The 16,140-nt window shown below is 33.5% G+C and overlaps 1 long non-coding RNA gene across 2 annotated transcripts in view; it reads right to left on the reverse strand.

The window, feature by feature from the left end:
- Positions 1-16,140, reverse strand: part of LOC141514032 (uncharacterized) — a 118,897-nt gene that overhangs the window by 91,697 nt on the left and 11,060 nt on the right. The window contains exon 1 of one of the 2 annotated variants that reach the window (XR_012475927.1): positions 12,837-12,927. The exons of the other annotated variant lie outside the window; for it this stretch is intronic. This is a non-coding gene — a long non-coding RNA (uncharacterized LOC141514032). Of the gene's footprint in view, positions 1-12,836; positions 12,928-16,140 lie in introns of those variants that run through there. 2 annotated transcript variants of the gene reach the window in all.

The raw sequence follows: 16,140 nt of genomic DNA on the forward strand, positions 1-16,140 counted from the left end.
CAGCCACTTTTTATGTGAAACAATTTTCACTATGATTTTCTTCCCTTCCCCCTTCTCCTTGTGTATCCCTTTTTCTCACTTCTTAATTTTTCCTTCAGATCTTCCAAACATAATCAACTCGCACACATGTGCTCTAAGTATTCAGAGTTCTTCTATCTGTCCTGATAATGATAAAGTTCTCAAGTTATATGTATTATCTTCCCATAAGGGAACATAAACAGCTTAACTTATTTAGTCCTTTTTGATTTCTCTTTCATGTTTACCTTTTTATGCTTCTCTTGAGATTTCTTTTTGAATGTCAAATGTACTATTCAACCATGGTCTTTTCATCAAGAATGCTTAAAAGTCCTCTATTTCATTAAATATCCATTTTTTGTCCTTGATGGTCTATACTCATTTTTTTCCTGGTACATTATTCTTGATTGTAATCCTAGTTCTTTTTTCTTCTGGAATATCAAATTCCAAGTCCTCTTTTCCATTAACATGGAAGCTACTCAATCTTGTATGATCCTGGATGTGATTCCATGTTATTTGAACATTTACCTTTTCCCTGCTTATAATATTTTTCTCCTTGACCTGAGAGCACTGTAATTTGGCTATAAAATTCCTGTGACTTTTCATTTTCAGGATCCCTTTTAGAACATGTATGGTGAATTCTTTCCATTTCTATTTTACTTTCTAAATCTAAGATTCTGGGGGCAATTTCCCTTGATAAAATCTTTTTTTAAGGATTTTTTGCAAGGCAATGGGGCCTATCCACTGCACCACCTAGCCACTCCAACATTAGCATTTTTAATACTTATTTTTAAAGAACAAGACTAGGACATCTACCTTTTTAACAACATAAGTAATAGTACATTTTCTTGATTCTGAGCCAACTGAGGTAATAGAATTTCACTGGAAACCCAAATTCTCTCCAAATTTCCCTTGTGCTATACCAGATGAACTATGTTACCTCAGATCCAGTAGCACAACAGAAATATTGAAAGACTTATAGACCTATATCTTGAGGAGATTCCATGAGGAAGCAAATGACTTTATAGACACAAATAGATGATTAAATAGATATACTTATAGATTGAGATGTAGATATAGATGATATAAATGCAGAAACAGCTATACCTACAGATAATAGAAATATATGAATGCAGATACAAGTATATTGATAGATAATATAATTATAGATATCAGCCCTTTTTATTGGAGCAAAGGGGATTGCTTATCAATTGGAGAATGTCTGAGCAAAACAGAGATGAATGTGATGGAATATACAGTGTGAATGGAATACTTTAAGAAATGATGAAAGGGACAGTTTCATAAAACCTTGTAAAGGCTTGAAAAGCATGTTGAAAAAAGTAATGAATAGAAGTAGGATAAAAATTTATACAATAATAAGAACAAAGTGGAGTAAAACAACTTGAAAAGTCTTAGGAACTCTGACCAATATGGTGACCAACCATGATGCCAAAAGATCATATAAAGAAGTGTACCATTAGACACACTTGAGAAGTCTGCTCTTAGTTTATTTTCTTGATTGTCTAGACATAAGAAAGTGATGGATAAAATGCTAATAATGCATATTCAACTTAAAAGTATGTCATGCACACATTTTCTTTTCTTTTTTTAATTGATATTTTTTCTAATTACACATTATGAAAGTTTTTCAACATTCAAACAGATGCATATCTATATTTTTAAGTTACATGATTTCCTTCTCCCCTCCCTTCCCACCCCTCTCCCCTCAGCAGCAAACAGTCAGGTGAATATTGTACATACATATTTATGTTTAATATGTTTACAGATTAGTCATTTTTTGTATGAGGAAACAGGATTAAGGGAAAAGAAAGAAATCCATGAGAAAGGAAATAAATTCATAAGAGAAATTTTTTAAAAGTAAGTGTAGTTCATTCAGATACTGAAGGGGTTTTGGGGTTTGGTCTGGGTTTGTTTTTCTTCCCCTGGGGATAGCATTGTCCATGCTGGTCTCCTAGAATTATCTGAGCTGTCTGAATTTCTGGGAGGAGCTGCATCCAACAAGATAGATCAATTCATAATGTTGTTGTTGATATGTCAAGGTTCTCTTGGATCTGCTCCCTTCACTCAGAATTAGTTCCTGTAATTCATTCCATGCTTCTCTAGAATCTGACCATTCATATTTCCTGTTAGAACATAACATTCATATGCCATGACTTGTTCAGCCATTCCCCAATTAATGGGCCTCCCCTCAATATCCAATTCTTTGCCACTAAAAAAAGAGCTGTTATGAATATTTTGGAACATGTGGGACCTTTGCCATTTTTTATGATTTTATCTGGATAGCGATCTCAATTGTTGGATCAAAGGGTATGGTCAATTTCTTGATCTTTGGAGATAGTTCCATATTATTCTCCAGAATGGTTGGATCATTTCACAACTCCACCAAAAAATGCATTAATGTCCCAATCTTCCCACAACCTCTCCATCACTGATCATTTTCTCTGTCATCTTAGTAAATCCAATAGATGTGGTGGAATCACATAGTTGTTTTAATTTGAATTTCTCTAATCAGTATTGATTTGGAGCATTTTTAATATAATTATATATAGTTTTAATTTCTTCATTTGAAAATTGTCTTTCATATCTTTTGACCATTTATCAATTGGGGAATGACTCGAACCTGATAAATTTGATGTAATTCTCTGTATATTTTAGAAATGAGACCTTTATCAGAACTCCTAAATGGGAAAATTGTTTCCCATCTTTCTATTTCCTTCTAATTTTTGCAGCATTTGTTTTATTAGTGAAAAACTTTTTTAAAATTTAATATACTAAAAATCATCCATTTTACAACTTATAATGTATTCTTTTTTGGCTTAGTCATACATTTCTCCCTTTTCCATAGACCTGACAGAGTATTTCTTGGTTAATTAATTTATCTATAGTGTTGCACTTTATGTATAAATCCTGTACACATATTGATCTTATTTTGGTATAGGGTGTGAGATATGAGTCTGTGTCTAATTTATCATATTATTTTCTAGGGGGGCAGCTAGGTGGTGCAATGGATAGAGCACTGGCCATGGAGTCAGTAGAACTTGAGTTCAAATCGAGCCTCAGACACTTACTTGCCTAGCTGTGTGACTTTGGGCAAGTCATTTAACCAAATTGCCTTAAATAAATAATTTATTTTAAAGTTCATATTATTTTCTAGGTTTCCCAACAATTTCTGTGAAATAGTGATTTCTTATTCCAGAAACTAATGTCTTTGAGTCTGTCAAACAGTAGATTACTCTTATCAGTCTCTACTGTTTCTTTTGAAACTTTCCTAATCCACTGATCAATTACTTTATTTTTTTTCTTTTTTTTTAGGTTTTTGCAAGGCAAATGGGGCCACAGCTAGGTAATTTATTAAGTGTCAGAGACCGGATTTGAACCCAGGTACTCCTGACTCCAAGGCCAGTGCTTTATCCACTACGCCACCTAGCAGCCCCCATTACTCTATTTCTTAACCAGTGCAAGGTAGTTTTGATGATTACTGCTTTATAGTATAAAAGATCTTGTAGAGCTAAGCCACCTTCCTTTACATTTTTTTCATCAGTTTCCTTGATATTCTTGACATTTTGTTGCTCCAGATGAATTTTGTTACTATTTTTCTAGCTCAGTAAAAAAGATATTTGATTTGATTGGTATGGCATTGAATAACAATTTAATTTGGGTAGAAATATAATTTTTATTATATTAACTCAACCTAACCAAGAACAATTGACATTTTTCCAATTGTTTACATTTGACTTTATTTGGGTGAGAAGTACTTTGCCATTGTGTTCATACAGTTTCTGGATTTGCCTTGGGAGGTAGTTTCCCAAGTATTTAATGGTGTATCCAGTTACTTTAAATAAAATTTCTTTTCTATCTCTTGGTCTTGGGATTTTTTTATTCATATATAGAAATGTTGATGATTTATGTGGATTTATTTTCTATCCTGCTACTTTGCTGAATTTGTTTCAAGGAGTTTTTGATGATTTTTCTTGGGTTCTCTATTATACCATCATATCAATGGCAAAGAGTGAAAGCTTTGCTTCCTCATTGTCAATTCTGATTCTTTTGATTTCTTTTTCTTCTCTTATTGTTAAAGCTAATATTTTTAATATTGTATTGAATGGTAAAGGTGATAATAGGCATCCTTGTTTTACCCCTGATCTTATTGGAAATCTTCTAGTTTATCCCCTCATTACATATAATATTTGTTGATAGTTTTAGGTAGATACTGCTTAGTATTTTAAGGAAAACTCTATTCCTATACTTTCTAGTGGTTTTTAATAGGAATGGATGTTGTATTTTATTAAAAGCTTTTCCAGAATCTATTGAGATAATCATACGATTCTATTGTTTTTGTTATTGATATGTTCAATTATTTTGAATGTTTTTGTAATATTGACCCATCTCTAACTACCTGATATAAACCCTAACTGATAATGGTGTATTATCCCAGTAATAACTTGCTGTAATGTCTTTGCTAAAGTTTTATTTAAGATTTTGCATCAATGTTCATTAAGGATATTAATCTATAATTTTCTTTGATTTGATTCTTTCTGGGTTAGGTATCAACACCATATTGGTGTCATAAAAACAATTTGATAGAATTCCTTCTTCTCCTATTTTATAAATAGTTTTTATAAATAGAAATTAATTGTTCCTTAAATGTCTTGTAGAATTCACTTGTAAAACCATCTAGACCTGGAGACTTTTTTAGGGAGCTTATTAATGGCTTCTTCAATTTTTTTTCTGAAATAGGGCTATTTAAGTATTTTATTTCCTCTTCTGTTAATCTGGGAAGTTTATACTTTTGTAAATATTCATCCATTTCACTTAGATTATCAAATTTATTGGCATATAGTTCGGCAAAATAGCTCTGAATTATCTTTTCTTTTTTTTTCTTTTTTAGTTTTTGCAAGGCAATGGTGTTAAGTAACTTCCCTACAGTCACACAGCTAGGTAATTATTATGTGTCTGAAAGCAGATTTGAACTCAGGTCCTCCTGATTCCAGGACTGGTGCTCTATCCACTGCACCACATAGTTGCCCCTGAATTATCTTTTAAATATCTTCCTCATTGGTTATTAATTCATCCTTTTCATTTTTGATACTGGTAATTTGGTTATCCTCATTTTTTATTATTTTTTTAATCATTTTATGTTAGGGACTGTTGTGTGTGTGTGTGTGGGGGGATACTGTAAATCTTCATCACCTGGTGCCCTTGAGCATCAGAATGCTATTTTACTAAGTGCCATGGGTGTGGGAGTCGGTTAGGAACTGGGGAGGATATTTAAGCACTTGTATTATGGTAAATAAACAGAGACCTTGGTGTATAAGGAAAAACTCTCCCACCCCTTCAATATTCGCCTGGGGGAAAAATAAAGGAGTCCAGAAAGGACTTGAAAATTTTAACCAAAGGTTCATCTATTTTACTGTTTTTATCATGAATTCAGCTCTAGTTTTATTTATTAGGTCAATGGTTTTCTTGCTTACAGTTTTATTAAACTCTCCTTTGATTTTCAGAATTTCTAAATTAGTATTTAATTGGAGATCTTTAATTTATTCTTTTTCTAGCTTTTTTAGTTGCATACCAAGTTCATTGATCTCCTCTTTCTCTTTTTTATTTATATAAGCATTTAAATATGTAAAATCTCCACTAAAACTGACTTGGCTGCATCCCATAAATTTTGGTATGATTTTGTTATCATTTTCTTGAATGTAATAGTTGATTATTTCTATGATTTATTGTTTGATCCACTCATTCTTTAAAATAAATTATTTAGTTTCCAATTAACTTTTGGTTTATCTTTCCATGACCCTTTATTAGATCTAATTTTTATTGCATCATGATCTGAAAAATATGCATTTATTATTTCTACTTTTCTTAATTTGATTATAGGGTTTTTTATTTATTTTTTATTATAAGGTTTTTAATGCCCTAGTACATGGTCAATTTTGGTATAGGTGCCATGTATTGCAGAGAAAAAGTATATTTTTTTCTATACCCATTAGGTTTTGTCCAGAGTTCTATCATATCTAAGTTTTCTAAGATTTTTTTCAACTCAACTTCTTTCTTCTTTATTTTGTGGTTAGATAAATCAAGTTCTGAGAGAGGGAGGTTGAGGTCCCCTAATGTTAAAGTTTTGCTCTCTATATCTCCTTGTAATTTACTCAGCTTTTCATCTAGGAATTTGGATCATAAGGTGCATACATGATTAATAATGATATAGCTTCATTGCCATTGGTGCTTTTTAAGAAGATGCAATTTCTTTATTCCTTTTAATTATTTTTGCTTTTGCTTTATCTGAGATCAGGAACACTATCTCTGATTTTTTTATTTCAGCTGAAGTAAATATAATATAATATAATATAATATAATATAATATAATATAATATAATATAATATAATATAATAAACATATTTTGTTCCAGGCTTTTACCTTTACCCAATCTCTCTGCTTTAAATGTATTTTGTAAACAACACATAGTAGGATTCTGGTTTTTAATCCATTCTGCTATTCATTCTCATTTTATGGGAGAGTTCATCACATTCTCATTTACAGTTATTGTTACTAATTCTGTATTTCCCTCCATGCTATTTTCCCCCATTTATATATTTTTTCTTCTTATTCCTCCTCACTAAAGTTTTACTCCTACTAGTTTTAATGTTTCTTTTAAATTTTAACTTTCAGTTTATTTTCACTTATAGCTTCACCTTCCCTTTTATCAGTTGCTTCTTTCCTTTTCTTTCCCTCCCTCCCTGACTTCCATGTAGAGTAGGAAAAATTTTAATACATGTAGAAATGTATCTTATTCCTTCTCTGGGCCAAATCTATTGAATATCAATTACTCAGTGTTCACACCTTCCCTTCTTTCGCTCTAATATATTAATTCTTTGGGCCTCTGCACCTGTTATTTATTCATCTATCATATTTATTTATGATGTTATTTATCAATAAAAATTCTATCAATCAAAGTGCTATCAATCAAAAATTGATTAATTTCTAGATTGCTTGAGAAGTGCAAATTACTGTCAAAGTACAATCACAAATTAATTGATTGCTTGTTTGATACACAGGATGGTCTGTAAATCACCAAGTATCCTCCCCTTTATTGTCTCATTAGAGACAAGAGTCATGAATCACATCAGCTCTAGTCATTCTATACCTTATTCACCTTTTAGTTACCTTCCAGGGACATACAATCCTCATGAGCCAAAGTATCTATCATGCAAAGCCAAATTATTTCATGAAGTATTTGTACTCCACCCCAAACATACTCTCTCCCTCACTACACCCTTTAATTCCTCAGCCATGGATTTAAACCCTTGCTAACTGAAGTATGAATTTAGCCTCATCCTTCTAAGAAGATTCCCACCCTCTGTCTCTAAAGTCACTTCTGATTTAATTAATTTTAGAGTTTCTAAGTGCTCTAAGTACTGAGACACTCTAAAGGTTTCTCTTAGGAACTTTACACTTGATTGTAAGGTATAGGAGACACTAATTCTGGACCAGCCAGCACAGGATGTACTTATCAGAGAAAGTGTTAAGTTTTATGAATAAGACAGGATTAAATTAGGTCAAACAGAACTGAGACACATACATTTAGAGTAAACACCCCAACTTTTCATCTGAGTTTTTTTATCTCAAACATAGTGATGTACTCTTTTTTATTGGAAAGACAAGAACCAACCATATCCATATCCTCTAAATCCAATCTCTTTCAATTATATATAACCCTTTAACTATGCTAAGAGAAATACAATTTTTAAGAGTTACAAATGTTATATCTTCCCTTATAGGGTTGTATATAGTTTTATGTCTTAATTAACTTTTTTTTTAATTTTTCCACTTCTTGTTTACTTTTTTTTTTAATCTCTTGACTCTTGTATTTGGAGATTAAACTCTCTGTTCAGTGCTGGTCTTTTTATCAGGAAATTTTGGAAGTCCTCTATTTCATTGAGCATCCATCTTTTTCCCCTTACAAAATATGCTGAATTATGCAGAGTAGCAAACTCTTGGTTGTAATCCAAAATCCTTTGCCCTCCAATATATGGTATTCCAGGTCCTCTGGTCCTTCAATGTTGAAGCTGATAAGTCCTCTGTAAATCTGATTGTTTCCTTTGTATTTAAGTTGCTTCTTTTTTGCTGTTTGCAGTATTTTCTCCGTTATTTGACTATTCTGGAATTTGGCTATGATAGCCCTTGGAGTATTTATCTTAAGGTTTCTTACTGCAAAATTTCTGTATATTCTTTAAATGACTATTTTGCCTTCTTGCTCTAGAAGTTTGGGAAAGTTTTCCCTGACAATTTCCTGCAATATGTTTTCCAGGTTCTTATTTTGAACTAGGTTTTCTGGTGGACTATCCTAGATCTATTTTCCAGGTTGTTTTTCCTAAAAAGTCTGTTACATTTTTTTCAATTTTTCAGCCTTTTTTGCTTTGTTTGATGGAATCTTGTAAGTCTTATAGATTCAACATTTCTATTTGTCCAATTCTAATTTTTAGGAGTTTGCTTTCTTCAATTAGCTGTGTTTACTTTTCTAGTTGGTTAATTTTGCTCTTTGCTGAGTTTCATTCCTTTTCCATTTGGTTATTTTTACTTTTACAGGATTTGATTCCTTTGGTCAATTTTCCTGCATGACTTTCATTTCTCTTTTCCCATTTTTCTTCTTTCTCTTTACTTTGGTTTTTAAATTCTTTTTATGTTCTATGAGGTTTTGTATTTGAGTTCAATTCACAGACTCTTTTGAGATTACCCTTGTAGGTAATTTTTCACTGCTTTCTTCTTCTGAGGTAGCAATTTTATCATCATTATTTGCATAGCAGCTTTCTATAGTGAACACTCTTTTAGTTTTTTTGCTTATCTTTATTGTTGTGGGGGTATAGGGAGTATAGATCCAAGCTTTTTATGCTGGGGCTGGGAGTCTAATCCCTGGCTTGTTGCTGGCCAAGATGTTGCCTATGAAGTATGGCATAGCCTTTGCAGATTCCTCCTTTATGTCCAGGTTCTGCCTATGCAGTGGTTTGTTCCCAACCCAGTCATGTCTTTTACGCCAGTGTTCAAAGACTTTATTTGGGGTTGGAATCCTCCAAGCTGGCTTGCTATCTAGCTGCCAGGACCTATGCTGTTGTCAAACTTTTGGGACCTAGACCTGGACTATATTGTGGCTAAAAGCCTCCTATTGGCTTTCCCATTATCCTGCCTTAATTGGGCTTTGTTTCCCCTTCGCCCCTGTCAAAGAGACAGACCTTCACTGAAGATCCTCCATGATGTCTACCATTGAAAATTTCTTTGGATCTTGTATTTTTTTTGGTGGAATCTATAACTTTAATATCTGTGAAGAGGTTTCATTTAACTCTGTGTAGGGAAAAGCTCCAGGAGCTTGCTAGCTTCACACTGCCATCTGGACTCCACCCTGGAAGTCCACAAAAACAATCCATGTTTTCTTTTCTAGCAAGCTGATTGTTAAATATTTACCAGTGCACCTTTGCACACTATCCACTTCCTAATAGTGGAATAACGGAATAAAGTTAGAGGATGGGACAAATAGAGCATTTGTTTTGAGACATGAAACCTGTGGATTTATTTTGCTTAACTGTAATCATTTGCCCAAAAATGGCATTTTTCTCTCTTTAGAGGAGTAATTTATGGAGGGGAGAGGAGCTATATTAATAGTATTGCTAAAATTTGAAAAGTGATTTATCAAACTATTGTTAAATGAAGATAAGGACTATAAGCAAGGTGAATAGTTTTAGTTTTCATTTACAAGAACCTAATTTCCATAGGTTCTGAGGTTTTCTAATACCTAAATTGATATCACTGTCCAAATTATATTGCTATGCAAATTGGACCAGAATATTACCAAGGAAATACACAACAAAAGCAGATGCCAAGATATTTAAAGTCCTTTCTGAAACTTATGTTAAGAAAAGCAAGTCATTCTTAAAAGTTTGTCAAGTTTCCTTGAGGACTGAATTTTTTTATAGTAAATTCATGTTCTTTAATGATTTGCCTTAAACTGAAATCTGATTTTCTTCAGTCTTCATTTTCTATTGCTTCAGTAATTTCTCTGAGAAACCAAGTAAGGATGTAGACTTTCCTACAATATTGTGAAAATGTCAGCAGATCACTTGTACTCATATGTTTGATGAGTAATTTGGCTTTGATGACTTCTATAATGCCTTCTGTTTATAAGAGAAACACAAACAAATCAACTTTGAAAGAATCATGATGACTTTATCATATTTTTTAAAAGAAGAAATTGCACATAATGGAAATCTATAGTTAATATAAGCCCTTTTTTCTTTTCTTCTTTGTATGTAGAAAATCACACTTTGAAGTGGCTAGGTGGGACAGTGGATGGAGCACTGTCCCTGGAGTCAGGAGTACCTGAGTTCAAATCTGGCCTCAGACACTTAATAATTACATAGCTGTGTGGCCTTGGGCAAGCTACTTAACCCTATTGCCTTGCAAAAGCCTAAAATAAAAAAAAATCAAAAGAAGAGTGGTTCTGGAGTCAAAGGACATAGTTTAAATCCTACTTTGACACTTACTACCTATATGATCTGAAGCAAGTCATTTAACCACCAAATACAATAGTTCCCTCATTTCTAAGAAGAGGTCAGACTAGATAAACTCTGAAGTCCCTTTCAATTCTAGATCATTGATCCTCTGTAGATTTAGAATGAAAAATACAAAATATTCTGGGTAAGCAGCAGTGACCAGCAACCTTATATAAATGGCAGCTATTTTCCCCCTAATTAGAGTAGGGGAAGACAGCCACCAGAGGACTTGGGTATTAAGATTGCCTATTGCCATCTCCTGACACAAATTATAGCTTTTATGGCTACTGGTCTCTCATCACTAATCCAGTTTTAAATAATGAAGCTATAGAAAGTCACTTATGACTTGCCCTTCTCCTTTTTCAGACTGAGAAGTCAAAAAAGAGACATCAATCACATGATGGGTTACATGATCCACTCAAGGTGGAAAAGGTGACCACATGGATAAGTATCAATACTATATTAATTTCTTTAAAAGAGGTTGCAGACAGTTACCCATAAAAAAGAAGTAGTCTTATTTTTAAATCTTTCTTTTTTAAATGTTTCCATGTTTCAGGGGTTGCCCCTTTGCCTCAAATGACTGATCTCCTTTATCCACCCCCAAATAACTGGGAGAATTGTTATCTCAGCAGGGTCCATTTATATCACAAGCAACAGATTAATGCTTGAGTGTTTGATTGTTATTATGCAAAATGGGAAACTCAGATAATTAAGTACAATATAGTATATTTGAGCTGGCAAAGGACAGTCTGTTTGCTCAGGAGTGGCACTCCACAAATATTAGCTCTGGGAAAAAAAAAAGACAAAACTCATTAACCATGATTTTGCTCTCCTTAGAGGCATTTTTCCCCTTTATTAATTTTGTGGAACTTCTCCTACAAACAGGTTTACTTTTTTTTGAATTGTGTTTGCTCTTTCCAGATGGAAGACAGAATTTAACAAAAAAAGAATATCTGTCCACATGTATACATTTTGCTAGTTGGGTTAGTTTTTAAAAAATGTAGCTCTGCAAACTAGATAGTCAATCCCTTGATGAGCCACAGCGGGTGGGGGTGGGGGGGAAATAGACAAAATCAAATGTTAGTCTCCCAACAGTATCATCTAATATAATCCTTTCATCAGAGCCCAGGGATGCTGGCAATGAATTTCCAGGATCTGTAGTACCATATTAATTCTTATATTTATATTTATTTGAAAGATTCAAACTAAAAGAAATGACTATGATTTGCTTGTTTGTTTTCCCCTTAAAAAGAACAGAAAGCAATGTACTAACATGTCATTCAGTCAAGGATTTGTTAAGGTTTAATAAGAGCTACACTGAGTTAAACATCGAAGGTGCAAAGAAAGGAAAAATAAATAAATAATAAATACATTGATATGTCCCTGTACTCCTGGAGCTCATATTCTAATGGGAATCCCAAAATACAAATAGCTATGCATTCAACAAAGTGAAAACCAGAAGGAAGGTATTTTCATTAAGGGTTACTAAAAAACCTTCTTAAAAATAAAATTTTAGCTAAGAGTTCGAGCTAGGAGGCAAAGATCAAGAAAAGCATTCAAGCCTTTGGGGCATAGCCAATGAAAGTGGATAAAGTTCAAAAATTAGTGTGATGTGAGTGGAACAGCAAAGAAACCTAATGTCAAGAGTTAAGCATAAGAAGAATAGAGAGCTAGCAAGAGCCTAGGCTTTCAAGAGTTTTAAAAGTCAGAGAATTTTATACCTAATTCTTAAAGCAAAGGATCTACTAGAGTTTGGGGAGAGGAGAGCAGATTTTAGGAAGGATCTTTAGGAAGGTCAGTTTGGCATCTTAGTGGAAAATGGATTGGGGTAGGGAAGTGAAAAAGAAAGTTGTGTTTTCTCTCATCCAAAGTTTCCCTTTAATCAATCCAAGTAACCCACAGAGCACTCTGGATCCCAGAATACGAGTCCCTGGGCTAGAATAACATTTGCAAGAATTCAGGCAAATATAATTGGAGAAAAAGGAAAGGGAGGAAGGGAGGAAGGAGGGAAGGAAGGAAGGAGAGAAGGAAGTAAGGAAGGAAGGAGGGAGTGGAGGAAGGGAGAAAGGAGTGAAGGGAGGAAGGAAGGAAGAAGGAGGGGAGGAAGGAAGGGAGGAAAGAGGGAAGGAAGACAATTTGAAGAAGGGCAAAGACTGATTTGATTTACCTCTTAAAATCTGGATGAAGAAATCATAAAGTTCTATCCTATATGCTTTTCAGGATGATTCATTTGAGTCTCATACTGATAAGGGGTTTACCTTGTTAAGGTGTCTGCACCACAGAGCTTAGTTTTCAGAGCTGACTTCAGAATGAGAAAGACTCAGCTTCAGAAAGCAAGAAGCTGTGGTTTCCATCCCAATAACTCATGAACACATCAGCTGACAACTGGGCAACCTGTCTATATACACATACAGGGCCACAGATCATTACTTGGTTCTACAGCTAGGGGTGAAGAATTCTTCTATGGGCTCTGCAGGAGATTGCTTTATGCCCTGAAGCATGAGGATAGTTTTTTTTTAAAGTAATACTTTTTGACCTCACTAAGATGCCTGAAAATGTTATTCTTGTTCATATAAATGTATAATTCCCTCCTTCCTTTTTTTTTCCTTTTGGAATCCTGGTGACATTATTTGCCTCTGTGATTTCCTCCAGCAATGAAACCCATAGGTTGATTATAGGCTATGTTTTAAAAAGAGAAAGAACAATTTCTTTTTGTCCCTTTTACATTTTTGTGCTTTTCAGTTTCATCTGGTGCTTCCCTTTGTCCTAGGTGAGGAGCAAGGTGAATAGTTTTAGTTTTCATTTACAAGAACTTAATTTCCATAGGTTGTGAGGTTTTCTAATACCTAAGTTGATATCACTATCCAAATTATATTGCTGTGCAAATTGGACCAGAATGTTGCCAAGGAAATACACAACAAAAGCAGATGCCAAGATATTTAAAGTCCATTCTGAAACTTATCTTAAGAAAAACAAGTCATTTTTAAAAGTTTGTCAAGTGTCCTTAAGGATTGAATTTTTTTTATAGCAAATTCATGATCTTTAATGATTTACCTTAAACTGAAACCTGATGTTCTTCAGTCTTCATTTTCTATTGCTTCAGTAATTTCTCTTAGAAATCAAGTAAGGATGTAGACTTTCCTACAATATTGTGAAGATGTTAGCAGATCACTCATACTCATATGTTTGATGAGTGATTTGGCTTTGATGACTTCTATAATGCCTTCAGGTCCTGAATCTATGATCCTAAGGGATTTCTGAGCAAGGTCACATAACCTTCCTTAAGCAAATTTGAACATTATTTAGTATATTACATCACTGGTCAGTTTTAAATTTTCCCTCTCTCAGTGCTCTTTCCCTCTCACCTACTCTAAAAACTACAAAAACTCTAGAATGGGAAATCATGGAAAAATTGGCTAAATATTATCAAAAACATACTAGCCTTGCCCTTTATTATTTGTCTTATTCCTTACACACTTGACAAGAATGGAGATTCTTCATTTTTCTTTCTGTCAAAGACAGTTTGGTAAAACCTTTGAGTATTTTCTCAGAATAATATTAATTATTAAGGGCAATGCTAACTTCAATTAGAAGGTAGTGAAAAAGAAAGATATGAGTTCACTCATCCAAAGTCTCCCTTTTAACAATCCATGTAACCCATGAAGGTCCCTGGACCTCAGGTTAAGAGCCCCTGGGCTACAATTACATTTCATAATGAATAGTTATTGCTGTTTCTCCAATTTTTCCTAAACTTATTCAATAAATATTTTGCTGAAGTCAATACACATTCTCTAAGTGCCTGTTTTCTATATAAAAGACATTGGGCTATTCTAAAACATTTACACAACAAGTATAATATGAATAAAATATATATGATATATAAGATATAATAGGGAAAAAGGAGAGCAAGGCAAAATTGAATTTTGTGAATTTTTCAAAATGCCTCTTCTTCAAGATCAAGCAACATCTTAAATATACAGAATCTTTCATTCATTGGTCAAACAACAACAACAAAACAAATCAAACTCTGCAAGGAAAACTAACCTCTGACCTGTTGCCCTTCTTTTCCTGTCGACTATGGACTCAAGTCTTCTAGCTGTACCTCTCTGTTTTCCTAGAGCCTTTACTTCCTCCCATTTTGTTTTATAGACCAGTTATTCTTGTGTATTAAGTAGGAATTTTGATTCGCTTTCCCTTTATGTTTAGTTTATATGTCCAAGAGGTGGGGGCACCTCTGCAGATACAGGGTGGGCAGCATACTAGGATTTTTCTTTATGCTCTTTCTTCTCCCAGTCAAAGTGGAGAAAATACTTTCTCTTTCAAGCTTCCTCATATTAGCCTCTCAGACAACTTGAACCATTTTCTTTGCCCTTTCATTGAAGTCAATGGGGCTTTGCAAATTGTCACTGTACTACTGAGTCAGTAATAGCTATTATAGATTAAAAAAGCATTATTAAAAGTAGCTAATCTGAATGCACATCAACTACTTTTCTCATTTGAATAAGAGTTATATAATTTTTTTAAAATACCATATTAAAAGTGCCCAGTTTAAACTACAGAATATAATTTCATCTTAGAAAATGCTGTATTCTAGAAGACATGTTTTGTGGATTTCTTTATTATAGTGTTGTCAAAGACCAACTAGCAGCTAGTATGTAGTGCAAATATTACTGAATTTGGAATCAAAGAATCTGGGCTGAAATCCCAGTTCTGCTACTTTACTATTTGGACAAACCACTTAACCCCTCTGGGTATCATCTGTAAAATGAGGGGTTAGACCGTATGATTGCTAAGTACCCTTTCAGCTCTAAGTTCTATGAACCTTTAATGAATACTTTTTTCTTTTTTAATCCTTTCATCAGGTTTTCATTTTTTTTATATGGTTAAAGACTGGTCTCCTTATCTTATCCAAGTGAGAGATGCAATAATTTCCCCTCATTGGCCAGCTCTACTACTGATCAGCAGAGAAGCTTCTACCTTCTCTATTTTCAACCTGGATCGTTTGTCCCTCTTTAGGCAACCTAGAGGTCTTACTTTCCCACAGTTTCACCAGATTTGCTCTCAAATAAGAGTAGACAAACATGAAATTACTTTAGTTGTCTCATTCAGAATATTAAACTCAAGAGATTTCCTAGACACCCTCCCATAGTAACATTGATTTATAGGCATATAGTCCTTCACTTTTAAATTCAATATAAATTATATTAGAAAGGCAGCCATGGCATAGCTGATAGAATTCTGACTTTGAAGTGAGGAAGACTTAGTTCCAAGTTCTGCTTGTGACACATTCTATATATTTCCCCAGAGTAAATCAATTAGCTGCTTACTTTCCCAGGAAAATCTCTAAAATTAAAACATCCACCTCTATTGGTAGAAGGAGTTTTTTCACAACACATATTTTCCACAATGACGAAATCACAGATTTGGACAAAGGGAAAAAAATGTGACGCAAGGTTATCATATTTCTATTATCCATAATCTATTTCCCATATAAACAGAGAAAGACAATGCCCTTCTCCAATACACAAGTATACAACTAAGATGTGTTTGTCATTATTAGAA

Source organism: Macrotis lagotis, chromosome 1 (assembly GCF_037893015.1).
Source record: "Macrotis lagotis isolate mMagLag1 chromosome 1, bilby.v1.9.chrom.fasta, whole genome shotgun sequence".
NCBI classification, from domain to species: Eukaryota; Metazoa; Chordata; class Mammalia; order Peramelemorphia; family Peramelidae; genus Macrotis; species Macrotis lagotis.